General features: G+C 46.7%; 1 protein-coding gene across 3 annotated transcripts in view; it reads left to right on the forward strand.

The window, feature by feature from the left end:
- The window catches only part of LOC115163096 (unconventional myosin-Ic), a 64,851-nt gene that overhangs the window by 4,541 nt on the left and 42,895 nt on the right, over nucleotides 1-17,415 (forward strand). The gene's annotated exons all lie outside the window — the stretch shown is intronic.

Here is a 17,415-nt window from a genome sequence, read left to right on the forward strand (position 1 = left end):
ACGCTGGGTTGAAGTCAGGTGCCGTACATGCAAACAAGTCTGTGAAAACAATCACTAACCTTCGGGGTTATGTCTGATCAACCAAGGTGAATGAATTGAACTCAAGACACCTGTTGTAGCCTAACATGAAATAGTGGCTTAAAACTGTTTTAATAGATAGGCCTACTCACACACCACCAGGCAGCTTAGTCCAGTTAGGTTGTTAGCCTATTTAGTGATACTTTACTTGTGGTAACTACTACCATACATGTTTTAATTCGTCAATGTATGGGATCCTGAGGTTTTTAGGAGCAGCTGTCAGTCAGGGAAGCCATGACATGTATGATGTAACAACTTTACCACCTGAACAGCTGCCAATCCCATGCCCTAACCCTGATTTATGTGAGCTAGCTGTGTGAGTGTGTCTTCTTGGGTGACCTGGGGTTATGTCAACAAGACTGTGAGTGTCCAACCCCAAATTGATATAGGGTTGAGATGTGTCATGGCTCTCCACTCAGATCTTGTGGCTGTATGTGTAGATACAGTAATAAAATAGTGTTTTTCTTTATCAATTGTTGTATTAGGCAAGCACTAAAACCAATCCATGGGGTTGTCAATACTGTTTCCCACAACAGAACGTCTTGCTTTTCTTTTTGTCTGCTGTTTAACTAACTAAGACTTTCCATTAGACTAGCTCAGAGGGATGCTATGATCCCCCCCCCCCCTCCAAAAAAAGAAGTCATGCAACAAGGATTCCAGTTTTAGCCCACGGCAGAATCATTTGGGGATTGAGATTTTTCCCGGCTGTCTGCGCTCTACAGACAGTTAGGCATCTCCCAGCTCTGTCTCACAAAGCTTAAGAGTGGCATTCACATAGCCAAATATAACCCACTGCTTGACCCCACCAAGTTGTTTGCATAATATCATTTTTGCATATATCGCTTTGCCATTGGGCAATTCTGTTTGTTATTTAAAGCTCCCGTCCTCCTGTCTTTGTCATCTGCTGCTACATGTGACCAGCCTGTGTGTGTGTGTGTGTGTGTGTGTGTGTGTGTGAACAGAATGGTGGTGACATGGGCTGCTCTGAAGACCTTGTCTTGTTGTGGCCCTCTTGTCATAGAGCCAACTGTCAATGCTGCATAGCCTTACCCCAGGAGACTTAATAGGATACACCTGCCTCGGCATCTTCCATCTCTGACAGGAAACTCTCAGAGCTTACCACTCAAACTTGGCCAACACGGCTGCCTGGCTGATGGCTCTAAACTAGGTATTCCCAAACTACCCCCAGGGGTACGCGCAATGCCGTCGGGGTACGCCAAATAAAAATGTGATTCACATTTAAAACAAATATATACAATTGAAGTCTTAAGTTTACATACACGTTAGCCAAATACATTTAAACTCTGTTTTTCACAATTCCTGACATTTAATCCTAGTAAAAATTCCCTGTTTTAGGTCAGTTAGGATCACCACTTTATTTTAAGAATATGAAACATCAGAATAATAGTAGAGTGATTTATTTTAGCTTTTATTTGTTGCATCACATTCCCAGTGGGTCAGAAGTTTACATACACTCAATTAGTATTTGGTAGCATTGCCTTTAAATTGTTTAACTTGGGTCAAATGTTTCAGGTAGCCTTCCACAAGCTTCCCACAATAAGTTGGGTGAATTTTGGCCCATTCCTCCTGACAGAGCTGGTGTAACTGAGTCAGGTTTGTAGGCCTCCTTGCTCGCACATGCTTTTTCTGTTCTGCCCACAAATTTTCTATAGGGTTGAGGTTAGGGCTTTGTGATGGCCACTCCAATACCTTGACTTTGTTGTCCTTAAGCCGTTTTGCCACAGCTCTGGAAGTATGCTTGGGGCCGTTGTTCATTTGGAAGATCCATTTGCGACCAAGCATTAACTTCCTGACTGATGTCGTGAGATGTTGCTTCAATATATCCACATAATTTTCCTCCTCATGATGCCATCTATTTTCTGTAGTGCACCAGTCCCTCCTGCAGCAAAGCACCCCCACAACATGATGCTGCCACCCCCGTGCTTCACGGTTGGGATGGTGTTCTTCGGCTTGTAAGCCTCCCCCTTTTTCCTCCAAACATAACAATGGTCTTTATGGCCAAACAGTTCTATTTTTGTTTCATCAGACCAGAGGACATTTCTCCAAAAAGTATGATCTTTGTCCCCATGTGCAGTTGCAAACCATAGTCTGGCTTTTTTATGGCAGTTTTGGAGCAGTGGCTTCTTCCTTGCTGAGCGGCCTTTCAGGTTATGTCGATATAGGACTCGTTTTACTGTGGATATAGATACTTTTGTACCTGTTTCCTCCAGCATCTTCACATGTTCCTTTGCTGTTGTTCTGGGACTGATCTGCACTTTTCGCACCAAAGTACGTTCATCACTAGGAGACAGAACACGTCTCCTTCCTAAACGGTATGACGGCTGCGTGGTCCCATGGTGTACTATTGTCTGTACAGATGAACGTGGTACCTTCAGGCGTTTGGAAATTGCTCCCAAGGATGAACCAGACTTGTGGAGGTCTACAATTTTTTTTCTGATGTCTTGGCTGGTTTCTTTTGATTTTCAATAGGTGTCAAGCAAAGAGGCACTGAGTTTGAAGGTAGGCATTGAAATACATTCACAGGTACACCTCCAATTGACTCAAATGATGTCAATTAGCCTATCAGAAGCTTCTAAAGCCATGACATAATTTTCTGGAATTTTCCAAGCTGTTTAAAGGCACAGTCAACTGGAATTGTGATACAGTGAATTATAAGTGAAATAATCTGTCTGTAAACAATTGTTGGAAAAGTTACTTGTGTCATACGCAAAGTAGGTGTCCTAACCGACTTGCCAAAACTATAGTTTGTTAACAAGAAATTTGTGGAGTGGTTGAAAAACGAGTTTTAATGACTCCAACCTAAGTGTATGTAAACTTCCAACTTCAACTGTGTGTATTTACATGCGTGTATACACTACCGTTCAAAAGTTTGGTGTCATTTAGAAATATCCTTGTTTTTGAAAGAAGCACGGCTTTTGTCTATTAAAATAACATCAAATTGATCAGAAATGCAGTGTAGACATTAATGTTGTAAATGACTATTGTAGCTGGAAACTGATCATTTAAAAAAAGATATATTCATCCCGATTCCGGGATGCAGGCCTTCTAGGCAGAGTTGCAAAGAAAAAGCCATATCTCAGACTGGCCAATAAAAGATTAGGATGGGCAAAATAACACACACTGGACAGAGGAACTCTGCCTAGGATCCTCTGTTTGGACCCACAACACTGGGGCCCCACAAGGGTCCTTTCTCAGCCCTCTCCTGTACTCCCTGTTCACCCATGACTGACACGTTTTTTTTAATTGAGAGACGAGCTTAAAGTTTTATTTACTGACCTTAATTTTCTTGTGGTCTGACCGCTTGCATGATGACGAGTTTCTCACACGACTGGCCTATCTGGGTGATGTTTTTTCTCACCTGAATGATCTGAATGTAGGATTACAGGGACTCTCTGTAACTATATTCAACGTGAGGGACAAAATTGAGGCTATGATTAAGAAGTTGGAGCTCTTCTCTGTCTGCATTAACAAGGACAACACACAGGTCTTTCCATCATTGTATGATTTTATTTTTTGTGCAAATGAACTCAAGCTTACGGACAATGTCAAATGTGATATAGCGAAGCACCTGAGTGAGTTGGGTGCGCAATTACGCAGGTACTTTCCTGAAACGGATGATACAAACAACTGGATTCGTTATCCCTTCCATGCTCTGCCTCCAGTCCACTTACCAATATCTGAGCCTCATCGAAATTGCAACAAGCGGTTCTATGAAAATATAATTTAATCAGAAGCCACTGCCTTGGTAAATCACACTGTTAAGACACTGATGCACTTTTCAACCACATACCTATGTGAGAGTGGATTCTCTGCCCTCACTAGCATGAACGAAATACAGGCACAAACTGTGTGGAAAATGATTTAAGACTGAGACTCTCTCCAATACAACCCAACAGTGCAGAGTTATGTGCATCCTTTCTAGCACACCCATCTCATTAACCTGTGGTGAGTTATTCACAATGTTAGATGAACAAATAAGGTCTTATATGTAAGATGGTTAAATAAAGAGGGTCTATAAGAGCTCTCTGTCACTTCCCACGAGCCGGGTTGTGACAAACTCACACTCATTCTTCTGTTTATTACACATATCGTGTAGTGTGTGTGAGGCAGGGTTACAATGATGGCAAAAAAACAACATTTAAGAGTGCGCTGATCCTAGTGCTAGAGGGAGTACACAGCTGGAGGTTGAATGTATGAAGGGGTACGGGACTATAAAAAGTTTGGGAACCACTGATCTAAACCATTTTGTTACCCTCTGACGACACCCCCACTAAACACTTGCCACCAACACTAGTTTGTTGGATTACCTTGTTAGTTGGAACAGATGAACGGTTGGATTTGTACTAGAGACTAATGAACAGAGATGGAGAGGAGAAGGGAGATGATGATGTAGAAATAGGAACATGCTCGGTCAAATAATGTATGGTCTTGACAACATTCATCCAGGCCTTGTGAGTTGCTGGACCTCGGGACCGCTTGCAAAAGTACTGTACATTCTCAGTTGCTATGGTTTCACAGGTGTGACGTGTCACACTCCCTGACCGTGACTATTTTGAACATGCTCTTGGTGCCCAGAGTTTGAAACCCAAGCAGCAGCGAGCGAGGTCATGTCTTTGACAAGCTGCCCTGATAACAGCCACATTGACGTACTTCTGTTCTTGTCTAATTAATGTTCTGTATTATATCATGTTTTGTGTGGACCCCAGGAAGATTAGCTGCTGCTTTTGCACCAGCTAATGGGGATCCTAATTACATACCAAATACTGTGATAGATAGTGAGGCCAAACTGATGTTTCACAACCTGGTAGAAGTGGAGGAGGGTATGGAATCTGGGATCCATAGCCTGCTTGAGCAATAAGTCCCGAGGAGGTGTGGTATATGGTCAATGTACCACGGCTAAGGGATGTTCTTAGGCACGATGCAACGTGGAGTACCGGCACCTATTTCAGTCCAAGTCAAGCACTGGGTAGAGAGGTATATGTATGGAGTGAGTCAGTCTGGTAGAATGCCTGTCTGGTAGTGAGTCAATGTAGAGTGCTGCATGTACGCCGGTGAGTCATGAACTGAGCTGGTTGGACGATCTGGAGGATGTCTCATAGTTGTGGCTTTTCCACCAGAAATGTCCCGTCCTTCGAGTAGAGAGCCCATCCCTCGTTGCTGCTTCCTGTCAGGATCAAACTACTGTCTGACTGGGGAAACCCATCTGGCTCAGGCAAACCTGGGTTGTGTTCATTTTAAGGCACAGTAACAAAACCTTTCAAAATGATGTGGAACAGAAAATGGAAAAAATGGCCTTTTTGTTATTAATACGGTTTCAGGTAGTACCTTCCTGTTTGGGTCAGTTTTCTTCCGTTTCGTGCCTAGTTGACCATGACTAGTTGAGGTAGGATGTCTCAGAATTCACGACCTTCGTGGTGGCCTGAAAAGTTAGCCTCTAGCCTACCTTGACGTTGTCTATGTTATCAGACCACTGTCACTCGTCTGTTTGCCTGTTTAAGCCCAGGCACTGTGCTGGCTGTGCATGTTTAAGATGTCAGCCCCTGTTTTGCCTCACACACACACACACACACACACACACACACACCGTGACTCACACTGATTAACCTGATGGTGTGAGATATTTGGTTAATCCTCTCTCTCATTCCCCGTGGCCTTCACCGTCAGGACAGACAGTCGGGTAGAGTGAAGGGTTGTGGGAAAGGAAAGGGGGTGGGGCTTAGAGATCCTCTTTCCATCGCTAATCCTTCACTTTGTGGTTTTCTGCTCCATTAAAGTGAACACAGGAATTGGTATCCATTGACTTAATAAGCCTATAGCATTCATGATGCCATGATTTGAATTGTGGTATTATTGTGACGTAGGTGTTTATAAAGCCTTAATGAATGAACATTTTGTTCAGGGTTAACTTTGACCTCACTGACTGAGAAACAAAGTAAAAGCATTTTAGTGATGGTTTGTGCATGCGTCCTTGTATCACAATAACCACCACGCCTTCTCTAACAAATGGGCAACACTTGGACGCAATGCCTTCTATCCAGACTGGAGACTCCTGTAGTTTCAGTACTGCTTTCAGTAACACTTTACTTAAAGCCTGCACATACAATGCTTTATGCCTTGCTATAAGCATGTATGAGACTTTATAACTGCTTTTCATTAACTTGTGGCTCGTTGTATTCCAGCCATCCTGCTCTACTCCGATGAACGAGGTATGTGCTCACAAAAAAAATGGCCCCTTTCTGTGGTAGATGACCTGTAGCCTTATGGACCTATCTCTGTGGACCTGCACCTCCTTTTATAGGGCTGTGACAATACCAGATTCACATTTGTTCTTGTTGTTGTCCGTGGCAAAAATGGAAACACGTTGCAGGCAACTCTTAGTTTAGTTTTTTTCTTACCACCATACTAACAAGTATCGCGGTACTGGTATTGTCCCGGCCATACCTCTTTACCCATTGAATGTGACTTTACCACACCATACCCTGAGACTGTCTGTAAATGGCCCATTCGCTCTCTCTCTGACACACCCACCTGTTGTGACCCACTGTGTTGGTTCCCATACACTCTTTGTACCAGCTGGAGCCCTACGTGTTCACCTTCCTGTAGTTTGTACTGTGGTCCTCCTGAGAAGTTAACCTGGCATGGATATAGCCTGGTTCCAGATTGTTTGTGTTGTCATGTCACGTTTGGCAAGACCGCACAAACGGATCTGGGACCAGGTTAGCATTACAATTTGGATACAGTGACTGTGTGTGTGTGTGTGTGTGTGTGTGTGTGTATATATATATATAAACTTTGTTCCTTTCAGTGGTTGTCAGTGCTGGGACCTTGGCCAGCAGCACTGTGCCTGCCTGCCTGCCCCCCCCCCCCCCCCTCTCTTCCTGATTGGCCGGCCCTAACCTTTACCCAGGTCTACTCCATGACTGCCTGGGCCGTAAGCTGACAGCAATCCCAACCAGGTGTGTCCTTGTTGTCCCAGTCCTGTACTGTCAATGACTCAGCGTGGTAGAGGAAGGGAGAAGGGAGACTATGGGTCAAAGGGGGAAAAAACTATTTGGGGCGGATGGATCGGAACAGGGCTGCGTTCAGCAGGACACAACGTTGTGGAATGTTGCAGATAACGGTCACAAATAAAGCTGCCCCGATTCTATCTGCTACGTGTCAGAGAAGCATGCTTGCAGACTGGTCACGAGGACTGGCCGCGGCATTGAGCTAGCGCGCGATCCACAGTGTAGCATGTTTGTTCTAAGTCATATAGTTCAATCTGAATGCCAGCCACCCACCCACAGGTAGAGGGAGGTAGTAGTAAAAATAGTAGGAAGTGTGTCTGTCAGTTAATTTGTTGCTAAATGTTAATGCAATTACAGTAGAGCCTCTGGATTGGCAAACCCATTAGCCAAACAATTCACAATGAGTTAACCACTGATCGGCTAAATTTAAATGTAGGGCTCTGAATTAGACAAGGACATTGCATAGTTCCTCTGTCAGCAACACAGACCTCCTTTTTTATCTCTTCTGAAACATGTAATTAGACTTGCCGTATTGTCTGTTCAAACAAGACTTCCCAAAACCTCCATTCCAGTGTAATATCACATACTCTCAAGTAGTTTTTGCTTTTCATTCGGCTGCAACCGATGTGTGGGGGCAGGGCATGATAAGAGCTTGGCCCGTATGGGAGGAGAAGTCGGAGCGCGTGAAGGAATGCAAACACTGCCGAGGAGATGGGCTTGATAAGAGGTGGAACAAAATGGAGATGACACCTGGCGTCATGTAGAAGAATCCCTCACCCCAATGGCCTATGTGTCCGTCTCTGTCCACACGGAACTCCCATGCAAACACACTAGTCTCAGCTCACTCTGAGACACGTAGAGGTACGTTCATACCACACCCAAGTCTACGTCCAACTATGTGCTTGGATGGATAGCCTGCTTAGTGCACGGAGCTGTTCCCTTTGGTGGGGATCCACTCGCACGCTGCTGCCTATAGGCCTGTACCAGCTAGGCCTGTACCAGCTAGGCCTGTACCAGCTAGGCCTGTACCAGCTAGGCCTGTACCTGCTAGGCCTGTACCAGCTAGGCCTGTACCAGCTAGGCCTGTACCTGCTAGGCCTGTACCTGCTAGGCCTGTATCTCTCAATAAGCTCCTGTCAGCAGTCATCTGATCCTCCAATAACGCCGTCCCGACTGGTCCCTTGGGAGAGCTGTGAGCTAAGCCCTGTGTGTTCAGGTCCTCTGTGTGTGTGTGTGTGGGGGGGGGTGTGTGTGTGTGTGTGTGTGAGTTGGCATCCAGTAATTAGGGGGATGTGATGCGTAGAATGAGAGGGTGGGGAGGGCGCTCGTCTGTCTGTGTGCCATTGTGTTTTAATGATTACAGTGCTGTCTGGTCATTCGTAGTAATATTACCCAATGACCTGCCACAGAGACTGGTGTGTGTGTGTGTGTGTGTCAGTCATTGCCTCAGCTGTTGTCTGTGTGTTTTCCAGCTAGGCAGCCCTAACCCCTGAGTCTGCCCTGGGGGTGGTTAGGAACAAGATTCCTGAGATGTTGCAACGTGAAGTGTTTGTCCCCAGACTGTTGAGATCTTCCGTTGGGAAAGAGGTCTGTGCTTACACTGTGCTCTGTTAGGCCCAGATCCAAAGCTCACGTTTCATCATTCCTAGACTGCTGAATTTATTGTAACGTCGAACCACGCACAAACTCACATCGTATGGTGGGTTTAATTCTCACTCCTGCACAGTCTTTCTTTATCTGGTGTCGGCCAATGGGTGAACGTGTGTGTGTGTGTGTGTGTGTGTGTGGTGTCTGTCGTTGCATTGAACAATATGGACGCTCTAGTATCGAACCATATTCGCAAAGCAGCTCTGAGTAGGAGGGTTGCTCTACGATCAGTTTTTCCTTTCAAATCGTAATGAATGAGAGGGGACCTGATCCTAGGTCGGCACTCTTACTCTGAGAAGCTAGGTGAGTACGGGCCCCGCTCTGTTAGGCTCCTGTCCCCTTGTCCGTAAACTGCTGTCCTATATGTTCCTGTGAGCAGCTGAGCACCCCAAACGACAATCAGAGCCTGTGTGTCTGGGTGTGTCTGGGTGTGTCTGGGTGTGTCTGGGTGTGTCTGGGTGTGTCTGGGTGTGTCTGGGTGTGTCTGGGTGTGTCTGGGTGTGTCTGGGTGTGTCTGGGTGTGGCCGGGTGTGTCTGGGTGTGTCTGGGTGTGTCTGGGTGTGGCCGGGTGTGTCTGGGTGTGTCTGGGTGTGTCTGGGTGTGTCTGGGTGTGTCTGGGTGTGGCCGGGTGTGTCTGGGTGTGTCTGGGTGTGTCTGGGTGTGGCCGGGTGTGTCTGGGTGTGTCTGGGTGTGTCTGGGTGTGTCTGGGTGTGTCTGGGTGTGTCTGGGTGTGGCCGGGTGTGTCTGGGTGTGTCTGGGTGTGTCTGGGTGTGTCTGGGTGTGTCTGGGTGTGTCTGGGTGTGTCTGGGTGTGTCTGGGTGTGTCTGGGTGTGTCTGGGTGTGTCTGGGTGTGTCTGGGTGTGGCCGGGTGTGTCTGGGTGTGGCCGGGTGTGCTGCATGTCTGGCACTCTGTCTGCTGTTGGGAGTCAATGCGGTATGTTGTAACAATGTTTTGGTTAGAGCAGTGAGGAGAAATGGCAGATATATGGGATGGGAGAACTGGTTACATCATTTGATATGCTGTCGGATAGATGGAGAGGACTAGAGGGAGTTGGATAGAGGATTTTTGGCAGCAGAATGCGAAATCCATTATTTAGTCCTTTGTGTCGGGCAGCGGTGTAGTCGTTATTGATGTCGAATCGGCACTCCAGAAACCATACTGGGAACAGGAAAGGCCGCGTTCGACATTTTGGCAACTCGTGCAAGAGCTTCTGATTCAATCCATTTACACCGGGTCTGTGATAGTAAGCAAAGGATTAACGTCAACAAAACAAAGTGACTCCGCCGGCCGGCCGACAGCACGCTACCTTTCACCAGAGCTGCCGGAAGGAAGGGAGGAAAGTTTGTGTGGCCAGTATTGGTCTTCCATCTCAATAGAGGACAGGGAACTGAGAGGATAAGAGGTGGAGAGTATTTCAGCGGGAAGCCTCTGTAGACTGTACTCTATACCCCTCAGCCTGCTGCCTGCAGCGGGAAGCCTCTGTAGACTGTACTCTATACCCCTCAGCCTGCTGCCTGCAGCGGGAAGCCTCTGTAGACTGTACTCTATACCCCTCAGCCTGCTGCCTGCAGCGGGAAGCCTCTGTAGACTGTACTCTATACCCCTCAGCCTGCTGCCTGCAGCGGGAAGCCTCTGTAGACTGTACTCTATACCCCTCAGCCTGCTGCCTGCAGCGGGAAGCCTCTGTAGACTGTACTCTATACCCCTCAGCCTGCTGCCTGCAGCGGGAGCTGCCCATATAAGGCCGTGTGGGTATAAATAAGCCTAAGAGGGCCCCTCTATCCTGGGGGAGGAGACCAGAGAAGGAGGAGGGAGGACAGGCCCAGCTGCCCTATTTGTACTGTACAAGTAGGAGTTCCAGCTGGATGGAGCCAGCCAGTGGTGTGCACGGCAGTCTCCCAGATATTGAGACGGGGACGAAAGAGAGGGAGAAGGGCTGTTGAGGTGAAGGGGTGTTGGGGGTGGGAATGAGAGAAATGTTTGGAGTTCTTCCTACTGCAAGTCTCCACACGCCCCTGTTGACTCCAAAGGCTTGTGTTCTCTATCTGTGTGTGTGTGTGTGTGTGTGTGTGTGTGTGTGTGTGTGTGTGTGTGTGTGTGTGTGTGTGTGTGTGTGTGTGTGTGTGTGAGTGAGAAAGAGTGTGTGTGAGTGAGAAAGAGTGTGTATTCCCTTTGTTGGGGGAATTGCCATTGCCCTACAGCCCTGTCTCTCGCATGTCTTCACACTGGACCAGTTGCCCTGAGGGCAGGGTCAGGCTCATCTCAACTGGGATGATGGGGGATAATCACTTGTCCCTAAAGGTCAGTTTAGCAGTTGAGCCTCTAATGGTGAATAGTAATAAAAAGCTGATCCCAGACCAGGGTGTAGCCTTATTGTGAGCTAGACGACTTTCCCGTTCACCTCGCCCACACAGAGGAATCTCCACTGATTGATTTAGACTGTGTGTGTGTGTGTGTGCTAAAACCTCTTCCTCCTCCTCATTCCTGCTGGGGTAATGGGAGAGAGAGAAAGAGGAGGGCTAGCCAGGGCTGGCTGGCTGGCTGGCTGGCTGGCTGGCTGGCTGGCTGGCTGGCTAGGATAACGTCTTTATGGAACACTGGAGACACTTTAGGAAATGCCTGCACGGCCCAAAGTGCTGTCTCAGGCAGAAAAGAGGAGTGTGTGGCAGCGTGTGTCTCTGGGCGAGAAGGAGAGGCAACCAGGTGTGTGTGTGTGTGTGTGTGTGTGTGTGTGTGTGTGTGTGAAAGAGAGCGAAAGCACTCTATTTTAGCCTGTTTGCTTCCGTTACCCTTGCAAGCTAACTGCTGTAATATTGCTTTGTCTAACTCTCCTTGGTGACAAGATAAATGTTGACGCTGTTGACGTAGATGGATACCTGGGGGCTGTAAATGGCCCAGAGATTGTAAATGACCCAATGTGTACTGTGGTTATACTTGCTGATGCCACCCGTTCTGCAGTACATGATGCCAAAAGCAAAGATGTACAAGGATGCTTTATTCCTTCCTGCAGATGAGTAGCATTACACCGCTGTACAAATGAATCATGTTTGTGTCTGTTCTATTGCACAGTGGGTCTCGCCTTGTGATCTCATTGAATGATGTTTGTTTCCATGTTTTATCTGCTTTAACCAATACTTTCCGTGTGCATAATGAGCGCCCTCAGAGGAGGCTGGGTGGTGGTGGGGGGGTCTATAGGAGGACAGGCTCATTGTAATGGGTGGAATGGAGTCATGCTGTTTAGATGTGATTGGGACCATTCCAATGATTCCATTCCAGCCATTGCAATGAGCCCGTCCTCCTATAGCTCCTCTCACCAGCCCCCTCTGGTCTCCCTGTTCTATTGTGTGTGTGTGTGTGTGTGTGTGTGTGTGTGTGTGTGTGCTTGACCTGCAGTAATTTATTTTTTAGTACCATTTTCATTATTTTATTTCACTTCGTCTTGTTGGATTTTCACTTCACCCTGCAGTCACACCTGCAACCCTGTACGTGTGCCTATTAATCCCTCTGAATCCTATAAGTGCTATATTTTAGAGGAATGTAATGGAGTTCACTCACTGCCATGTATTATGGGGGCAGAGGCTCTGTAATATAGTCCCTCATCCCTGTGTCAGGCCTAATGGCCTGTTCACTGTGGAAACAGCTGTGTATGGGGGAAGTAGACGGCGACAGCACACTCTCTCTCACAACCTGGTGCTGCCACAATGATTCACAAAACCCAGAGAGGAAGAGAGGGCACAGCAATGGAGTCGGATGAGAGAGAGCGAGAACAGGCCAGTTTGAGTGTGTTCATCGACGGCTCGGGAAGCCCCCCGTGTCAATATAACACTGTCACCAAAGAGACGGCGTTATGTTACGGCAGATTATGAGCTCATTAGCATCCTCTTTGACCACACTCTGAGGCTGCGTGACTGAGGCTACATCTCTCTCTCTCTCTCTCTCTCTCTCTCTCTCTCTCTCTCGTCATCTTCTTTTCTTTACCTCTTTATGTTGCGCTCTCCTGTCTCGTTCTCTCCTCCTCGCTCCTTTTCTGTCTTCTTCCCTCTTATTTCTCTCTCTCTCTCTCTGACTGGCTCTTTCCTGCCCACATGGCTTACATTCTTCTGACCTGACATCATAGTGGTCTTTCATCTTCTCCTCCTTCGTCCCCCTTTCCCTCCCAGTCAAGCCTCCTCACATTGGCTTCTTCAGCAAACGGAAGGTTACCGTCCCTCTATATTATCATATAGATTACAATATAGACCTCCCTGCACCTTTCCCTGTTCTTTCAACTTAAGCTTGTCTGTCTATCAGTTATCACACACAAGCATACCACACACACTCGCAAACCCATGAGACAAGACAGAGACAGAGGGTAAGGTTAGTGAATAGGAGGTAGACGGTCTGGTTACTGTCATCGTGGGGGAAGATGGCTGCAGGCTGCAGCTAATGGAGACCATTGTAGCATTGCGGAGGGCTGTGTTTGCAATTGCATGGCGTTTTTAGATGTGTATCTAGTTAAATAGAAACTACAGTGGCAATGTAATTTATTGTAGCTGGGGATTTTAACAAAGCAAATTTGGAGGGAAAAGCTACTGAAGTTCTATCAACATATTGCCTGTGATACTCACGCATCAAAAACTCTCAACCATTGTTACTCTCCCTTCTGGGATGCCTACAAGGCCCTCCCTTCGGGAAAGCAGATCTCGACTCCATCCTGCTCCTCCCTTCCTATAGGCAGAAACTCAAACAGGAAGTACCTGTACTATTCAGCGCTGGTCTGACCAATCCGAATCGATGCTGCAAGGTTGTTCGGATCACGCGGACTGGGATATGTTCCGGGTAGCCTCTCAGAATAACTTTGATGTATACACAAACACGGTGACTGAGTTCATCAGGAAGTGTATAGGGGATGCCGTTCCCACTGTGACTATTAAAACCTACCTAAACCGTGGACAGATGGCAACATTTGCGCAAAACTGAAAGCGCGAACCACCGCATTTAACTACGACAAGGTGACTGGGAATATGGCAGAATACAAACAGTGTAGTTATTCCCTCCAAGGCAATCAAACAGGCAAAACGTCAGTACAGAGACAAAGTGGAGTCGCAATTCAACGGCTCAGACACGAGACGTATGTGGCAGGGTCTACAGACAATCGCGATTAGAAAGCGGACTCCGACGTCTTGATCCCAAACAAGCTAAACACCTTCTTCGCTCGCTTTGAGGATAACACAGTGCCACCGACGGGGCCCGCTCCCAAGGACTGGGCTCTTGTTCTCCAGTGGCCAACGTGAGTAAGACATTTTAAGAATGTTAACCCTCGCAAGGCTGCCGGCCCAGACTGCATCCCTAACCGCGTCCTCAAAACATGCGTAGACCAACTTACTGGAGTGTTTATGGACATAGTCAATCTCTCCCTACCCCAGTCTGCTGTCCCCACATGCTTCAAGATGGCCACCATTGTACCTGTACCCAAGAAAGCAAAGGTAACTGAACTAAATAACTATCGCCCCGTAGCACTCACTTCTGTCATCATGAAGTGCTTTGAGAGGCTAGACCCACTTCAATTTGCTTACCGCCCCAATCGGTCCACAGACGATGCCATCGCACTGCATACTGCCCTATCCCACTGCACACTGCCCTATCCCATCTGGACAAGAGGAATACATATGTAAGAATGCTGTTCATTGACTATAGCTCAGCCTTCAACACCATAGTACCCTCCAAGCTCATCATCAAGCTCGGGGACTGTTAAATAGCTATCACTAGCCGTCCTCCACCCAGTACGCTGCCCTGAACTTAGTCACTGTCACTAGCCGGCTTCCACCCGATAACTATGTACATGGAATCACTGGTCACTTTATTAATGTTTACATACTGCTTTCCTAATTTCATATCTATATACTGTATTTTAGTGAATGCCATTCCGACATTGCTCATTCTAATATTTGTTTCCTAATTCCATATTTTTACTTTTAGATTGTGTCTATTGTTGTGAATTGTGAGATATTACTGCACTGTTGGAGGTAGGACCACAAGCATTTCACTACACCCGCAATAACATCTGCTAAACACGTGCATGTGACCAATAACATTAGATTTGAAAGATAGCAGAGAGAGGCTGCGATGTGTTTCTGGCCAGGAGGGTTCTGGGTCTATTTATTCTCCTCAGTGTAGCAGAGCTGTATGACAACACAACAGCCAGAGAATCTAAAGAACCCTAGTGACCAGCAAGACGAACAGGAGGAGAGAGGGAAGAAGAGACTGAGAGAAGAGAGAGATGATAAGAATGGGATAGATAGGGAGATGAAACTACTTGAGAGCGTAAATATTTTTGTTTAGTGTTACAATTCTTCATATGTGACTAATTAGAATGTTTAATTTAAGAGGCCTGTCTTCCTGTTTTTCATTCCGAGGCTACAGAAGACACTGGTCGCGTTCCAGGCAGCCTGTACAATGCAGTCGCCTGCCAGATGTCATATCAGAGCTTCAATTGTGGCTGCATGCAGCTCGTCTGCCGTTAGTCGGTCTGGAACGTGGCCGCTGTCTGAAGCTACTCGGGCCGGTCTCCTGGGCTATAAAATGTTGGAAATGAGTGTGGGTTGAGGTAGTAGTGTGCTGCTCTGTGAACGTGAAGGTAATGGATGGTGGACAGTAGCAGTGCGTTGGCACCGGGCCCAGTTGAATAGAACATGGTGGGTGGAGGAAGCAAGCAAGGACGTGTGCCTGTGTGTTTCTCACAGAGCTGCAATTTCTCTCCCTCTGACTCACTCTGTAAACTAAGCTGCTCCAGCTCAGCGGAGGGGTGGGGTCATGTTTACTGTATATACAGTACCAGACAACACCGTCATATTGTCCTTCAACCATATGTTGATTGAGCTGATGAGTCACCGGCAATAGTTGAGGGTTGTCATAGATTTGTGTCGCGCGATGAGCTATCTCCCGTACTAGCGATATGGGTTTATCAGTGTTTCCCCCTCAGCATTCTGTTTGGTGTGCTATCAGTGTTTTCCCCCTCAGCATTCTGTTTGGTGTGCTATCAGTGTTTCCCCCTCAGTATTCTGTTTGGTGTGTTATCAGTGTTTCCCCCTCAGCATTATGTTTGGTGTGCTATCAGTGTTTCCCCCTCAGCATTCTGTTTGGTGTGCTATCAGTGTTTCCCCCTCAGCATTCTGTTTGGTGTGTTATCAGTGTTTCCCCCTCAGCATTCTGTTTGGTGTGTTATCAGTGTTTCCCCCTCAGCATTCTGTTTGGTGTGTTATCAGTGTTTTTCTCCCCTCAGTATTCTGTTTGGTGTGTTATCAGTGTGTTTTCCCCCTCAGTATTCTGTTTGGTGTGTTATCAGTGTGTTTTCCCCCTCAGCATTCTGTTTGGTGTGTTATCAGTGTTTTTCTCCCCTCAGTATTCTGTTTGGTGTGTTATCAGTGTGTTTTCCCCTCAGCATTTTGTTTGGTGTGTTATCAGTGTGTTTTTTCCCCTCAGTATTCTGTTTGGTGTGTTATCAGTGTTTCCCCCTCAGCATTCTGTTTGGTGTGTTATCAGTGTGTTTTCCCCTCAGCATTCTGTTTGGTGTGCTATCAGTGTTTCCCCCTCAGCATTCTGTTTGGTGTGTTATCAGTGTGTTTTCCCCTCAGCACACCAAACAGAATGCTATCAGTGTTTTTCCCCCTCAGCATTCTGTTTGGTGTGTTATCAGTGTGTTTTCCCCTCAGCATTCTGTTTGGTGTGTTATCAGTGTTTCCCCCTCAGCATTCTGTTTGGTGTGTTTTCCCTAAAGTGGTGTGACCAGTGGTTAGGGACAAGAAGTATTTCCGCTCTGGGAACCAATGAGGGAGGAGCTGGACCCTAGTCATCATGTGTGTCTACTGTCGTCCTCTCTCCCAGATGTGTGTCTGTACAGTATGCCCTGCAGTGTATGTGTGTGTGTGTGTGTTGGCTCTGCTGCATTAACTCCAGCCCAGGTTCTGGCAACACTGTTGAACTGAGACAGACTGGCACAGTGCTTGGCTGCTGTTTTTAAACTTCATAATGACCCAGGTTGTCGTCACTTCAGACACACTTGGTGCACATCGTCCATCTTTGAAAATGAATCTCTTTAATTCATCAACTCTCTTTTTTAATTTCAGACTTGATCCAGTAGGAGTGTGAGGGAGGAGTACTGAATGACAGAATAAAAGGTGTAATGAAAGGAAGATAAGAGGATACAACATAAGCCTTAATATCAGACCGATGTGAAGAAATGGTCTCCTGACTCTTGATAACGTTGTTTATGTTTGTTGCGTTGCCAAGGTTATATCCCCTTTACAGTCCCTTGACAACAGTGCAATTTACAGCCGGGCCATAAAGGCTGAATTAGTCCTAGACAGCAGACCTGGGTTCAAATACTATTTGAAATCTTTCAATTCGTTTTGAGTGTTTGCTTTAACCTGCCTGGGGTGCCAGATGGTTGGGGTTTGGACTTCTATTGGTGCCAGACAAGCTCAATCAAGCACAGCTAAAGTATTTGAAATAATTTTAAATAGTAAACCAAGGTCTCTCTAGAGGGCATGAGGTCCTGACTGAGAGATGTGGGAGAGGAAAGAGTTAACAACCAGGCCTGATGCATACTGGTGGTCAGAGACCCCCCCCTCTCTGTTCAGCACAAATATGCTACATCAGCATGACTATGCACAATGTACAGCC

This window comes from Salmo trutta, chromosome 26, assembly GCF_901001165.1.
Source record: "Salmo trutta chromosome 26, fSalTru1.1, whole genome shotgun sequence".
NCBI classification, from domain to species: domain Eukaryota; kingdom Metazoa; phylum Chordata; class Actinopteri; order Salmoniformes; family Salmonidae; genus Salmo; species Salmo trutta.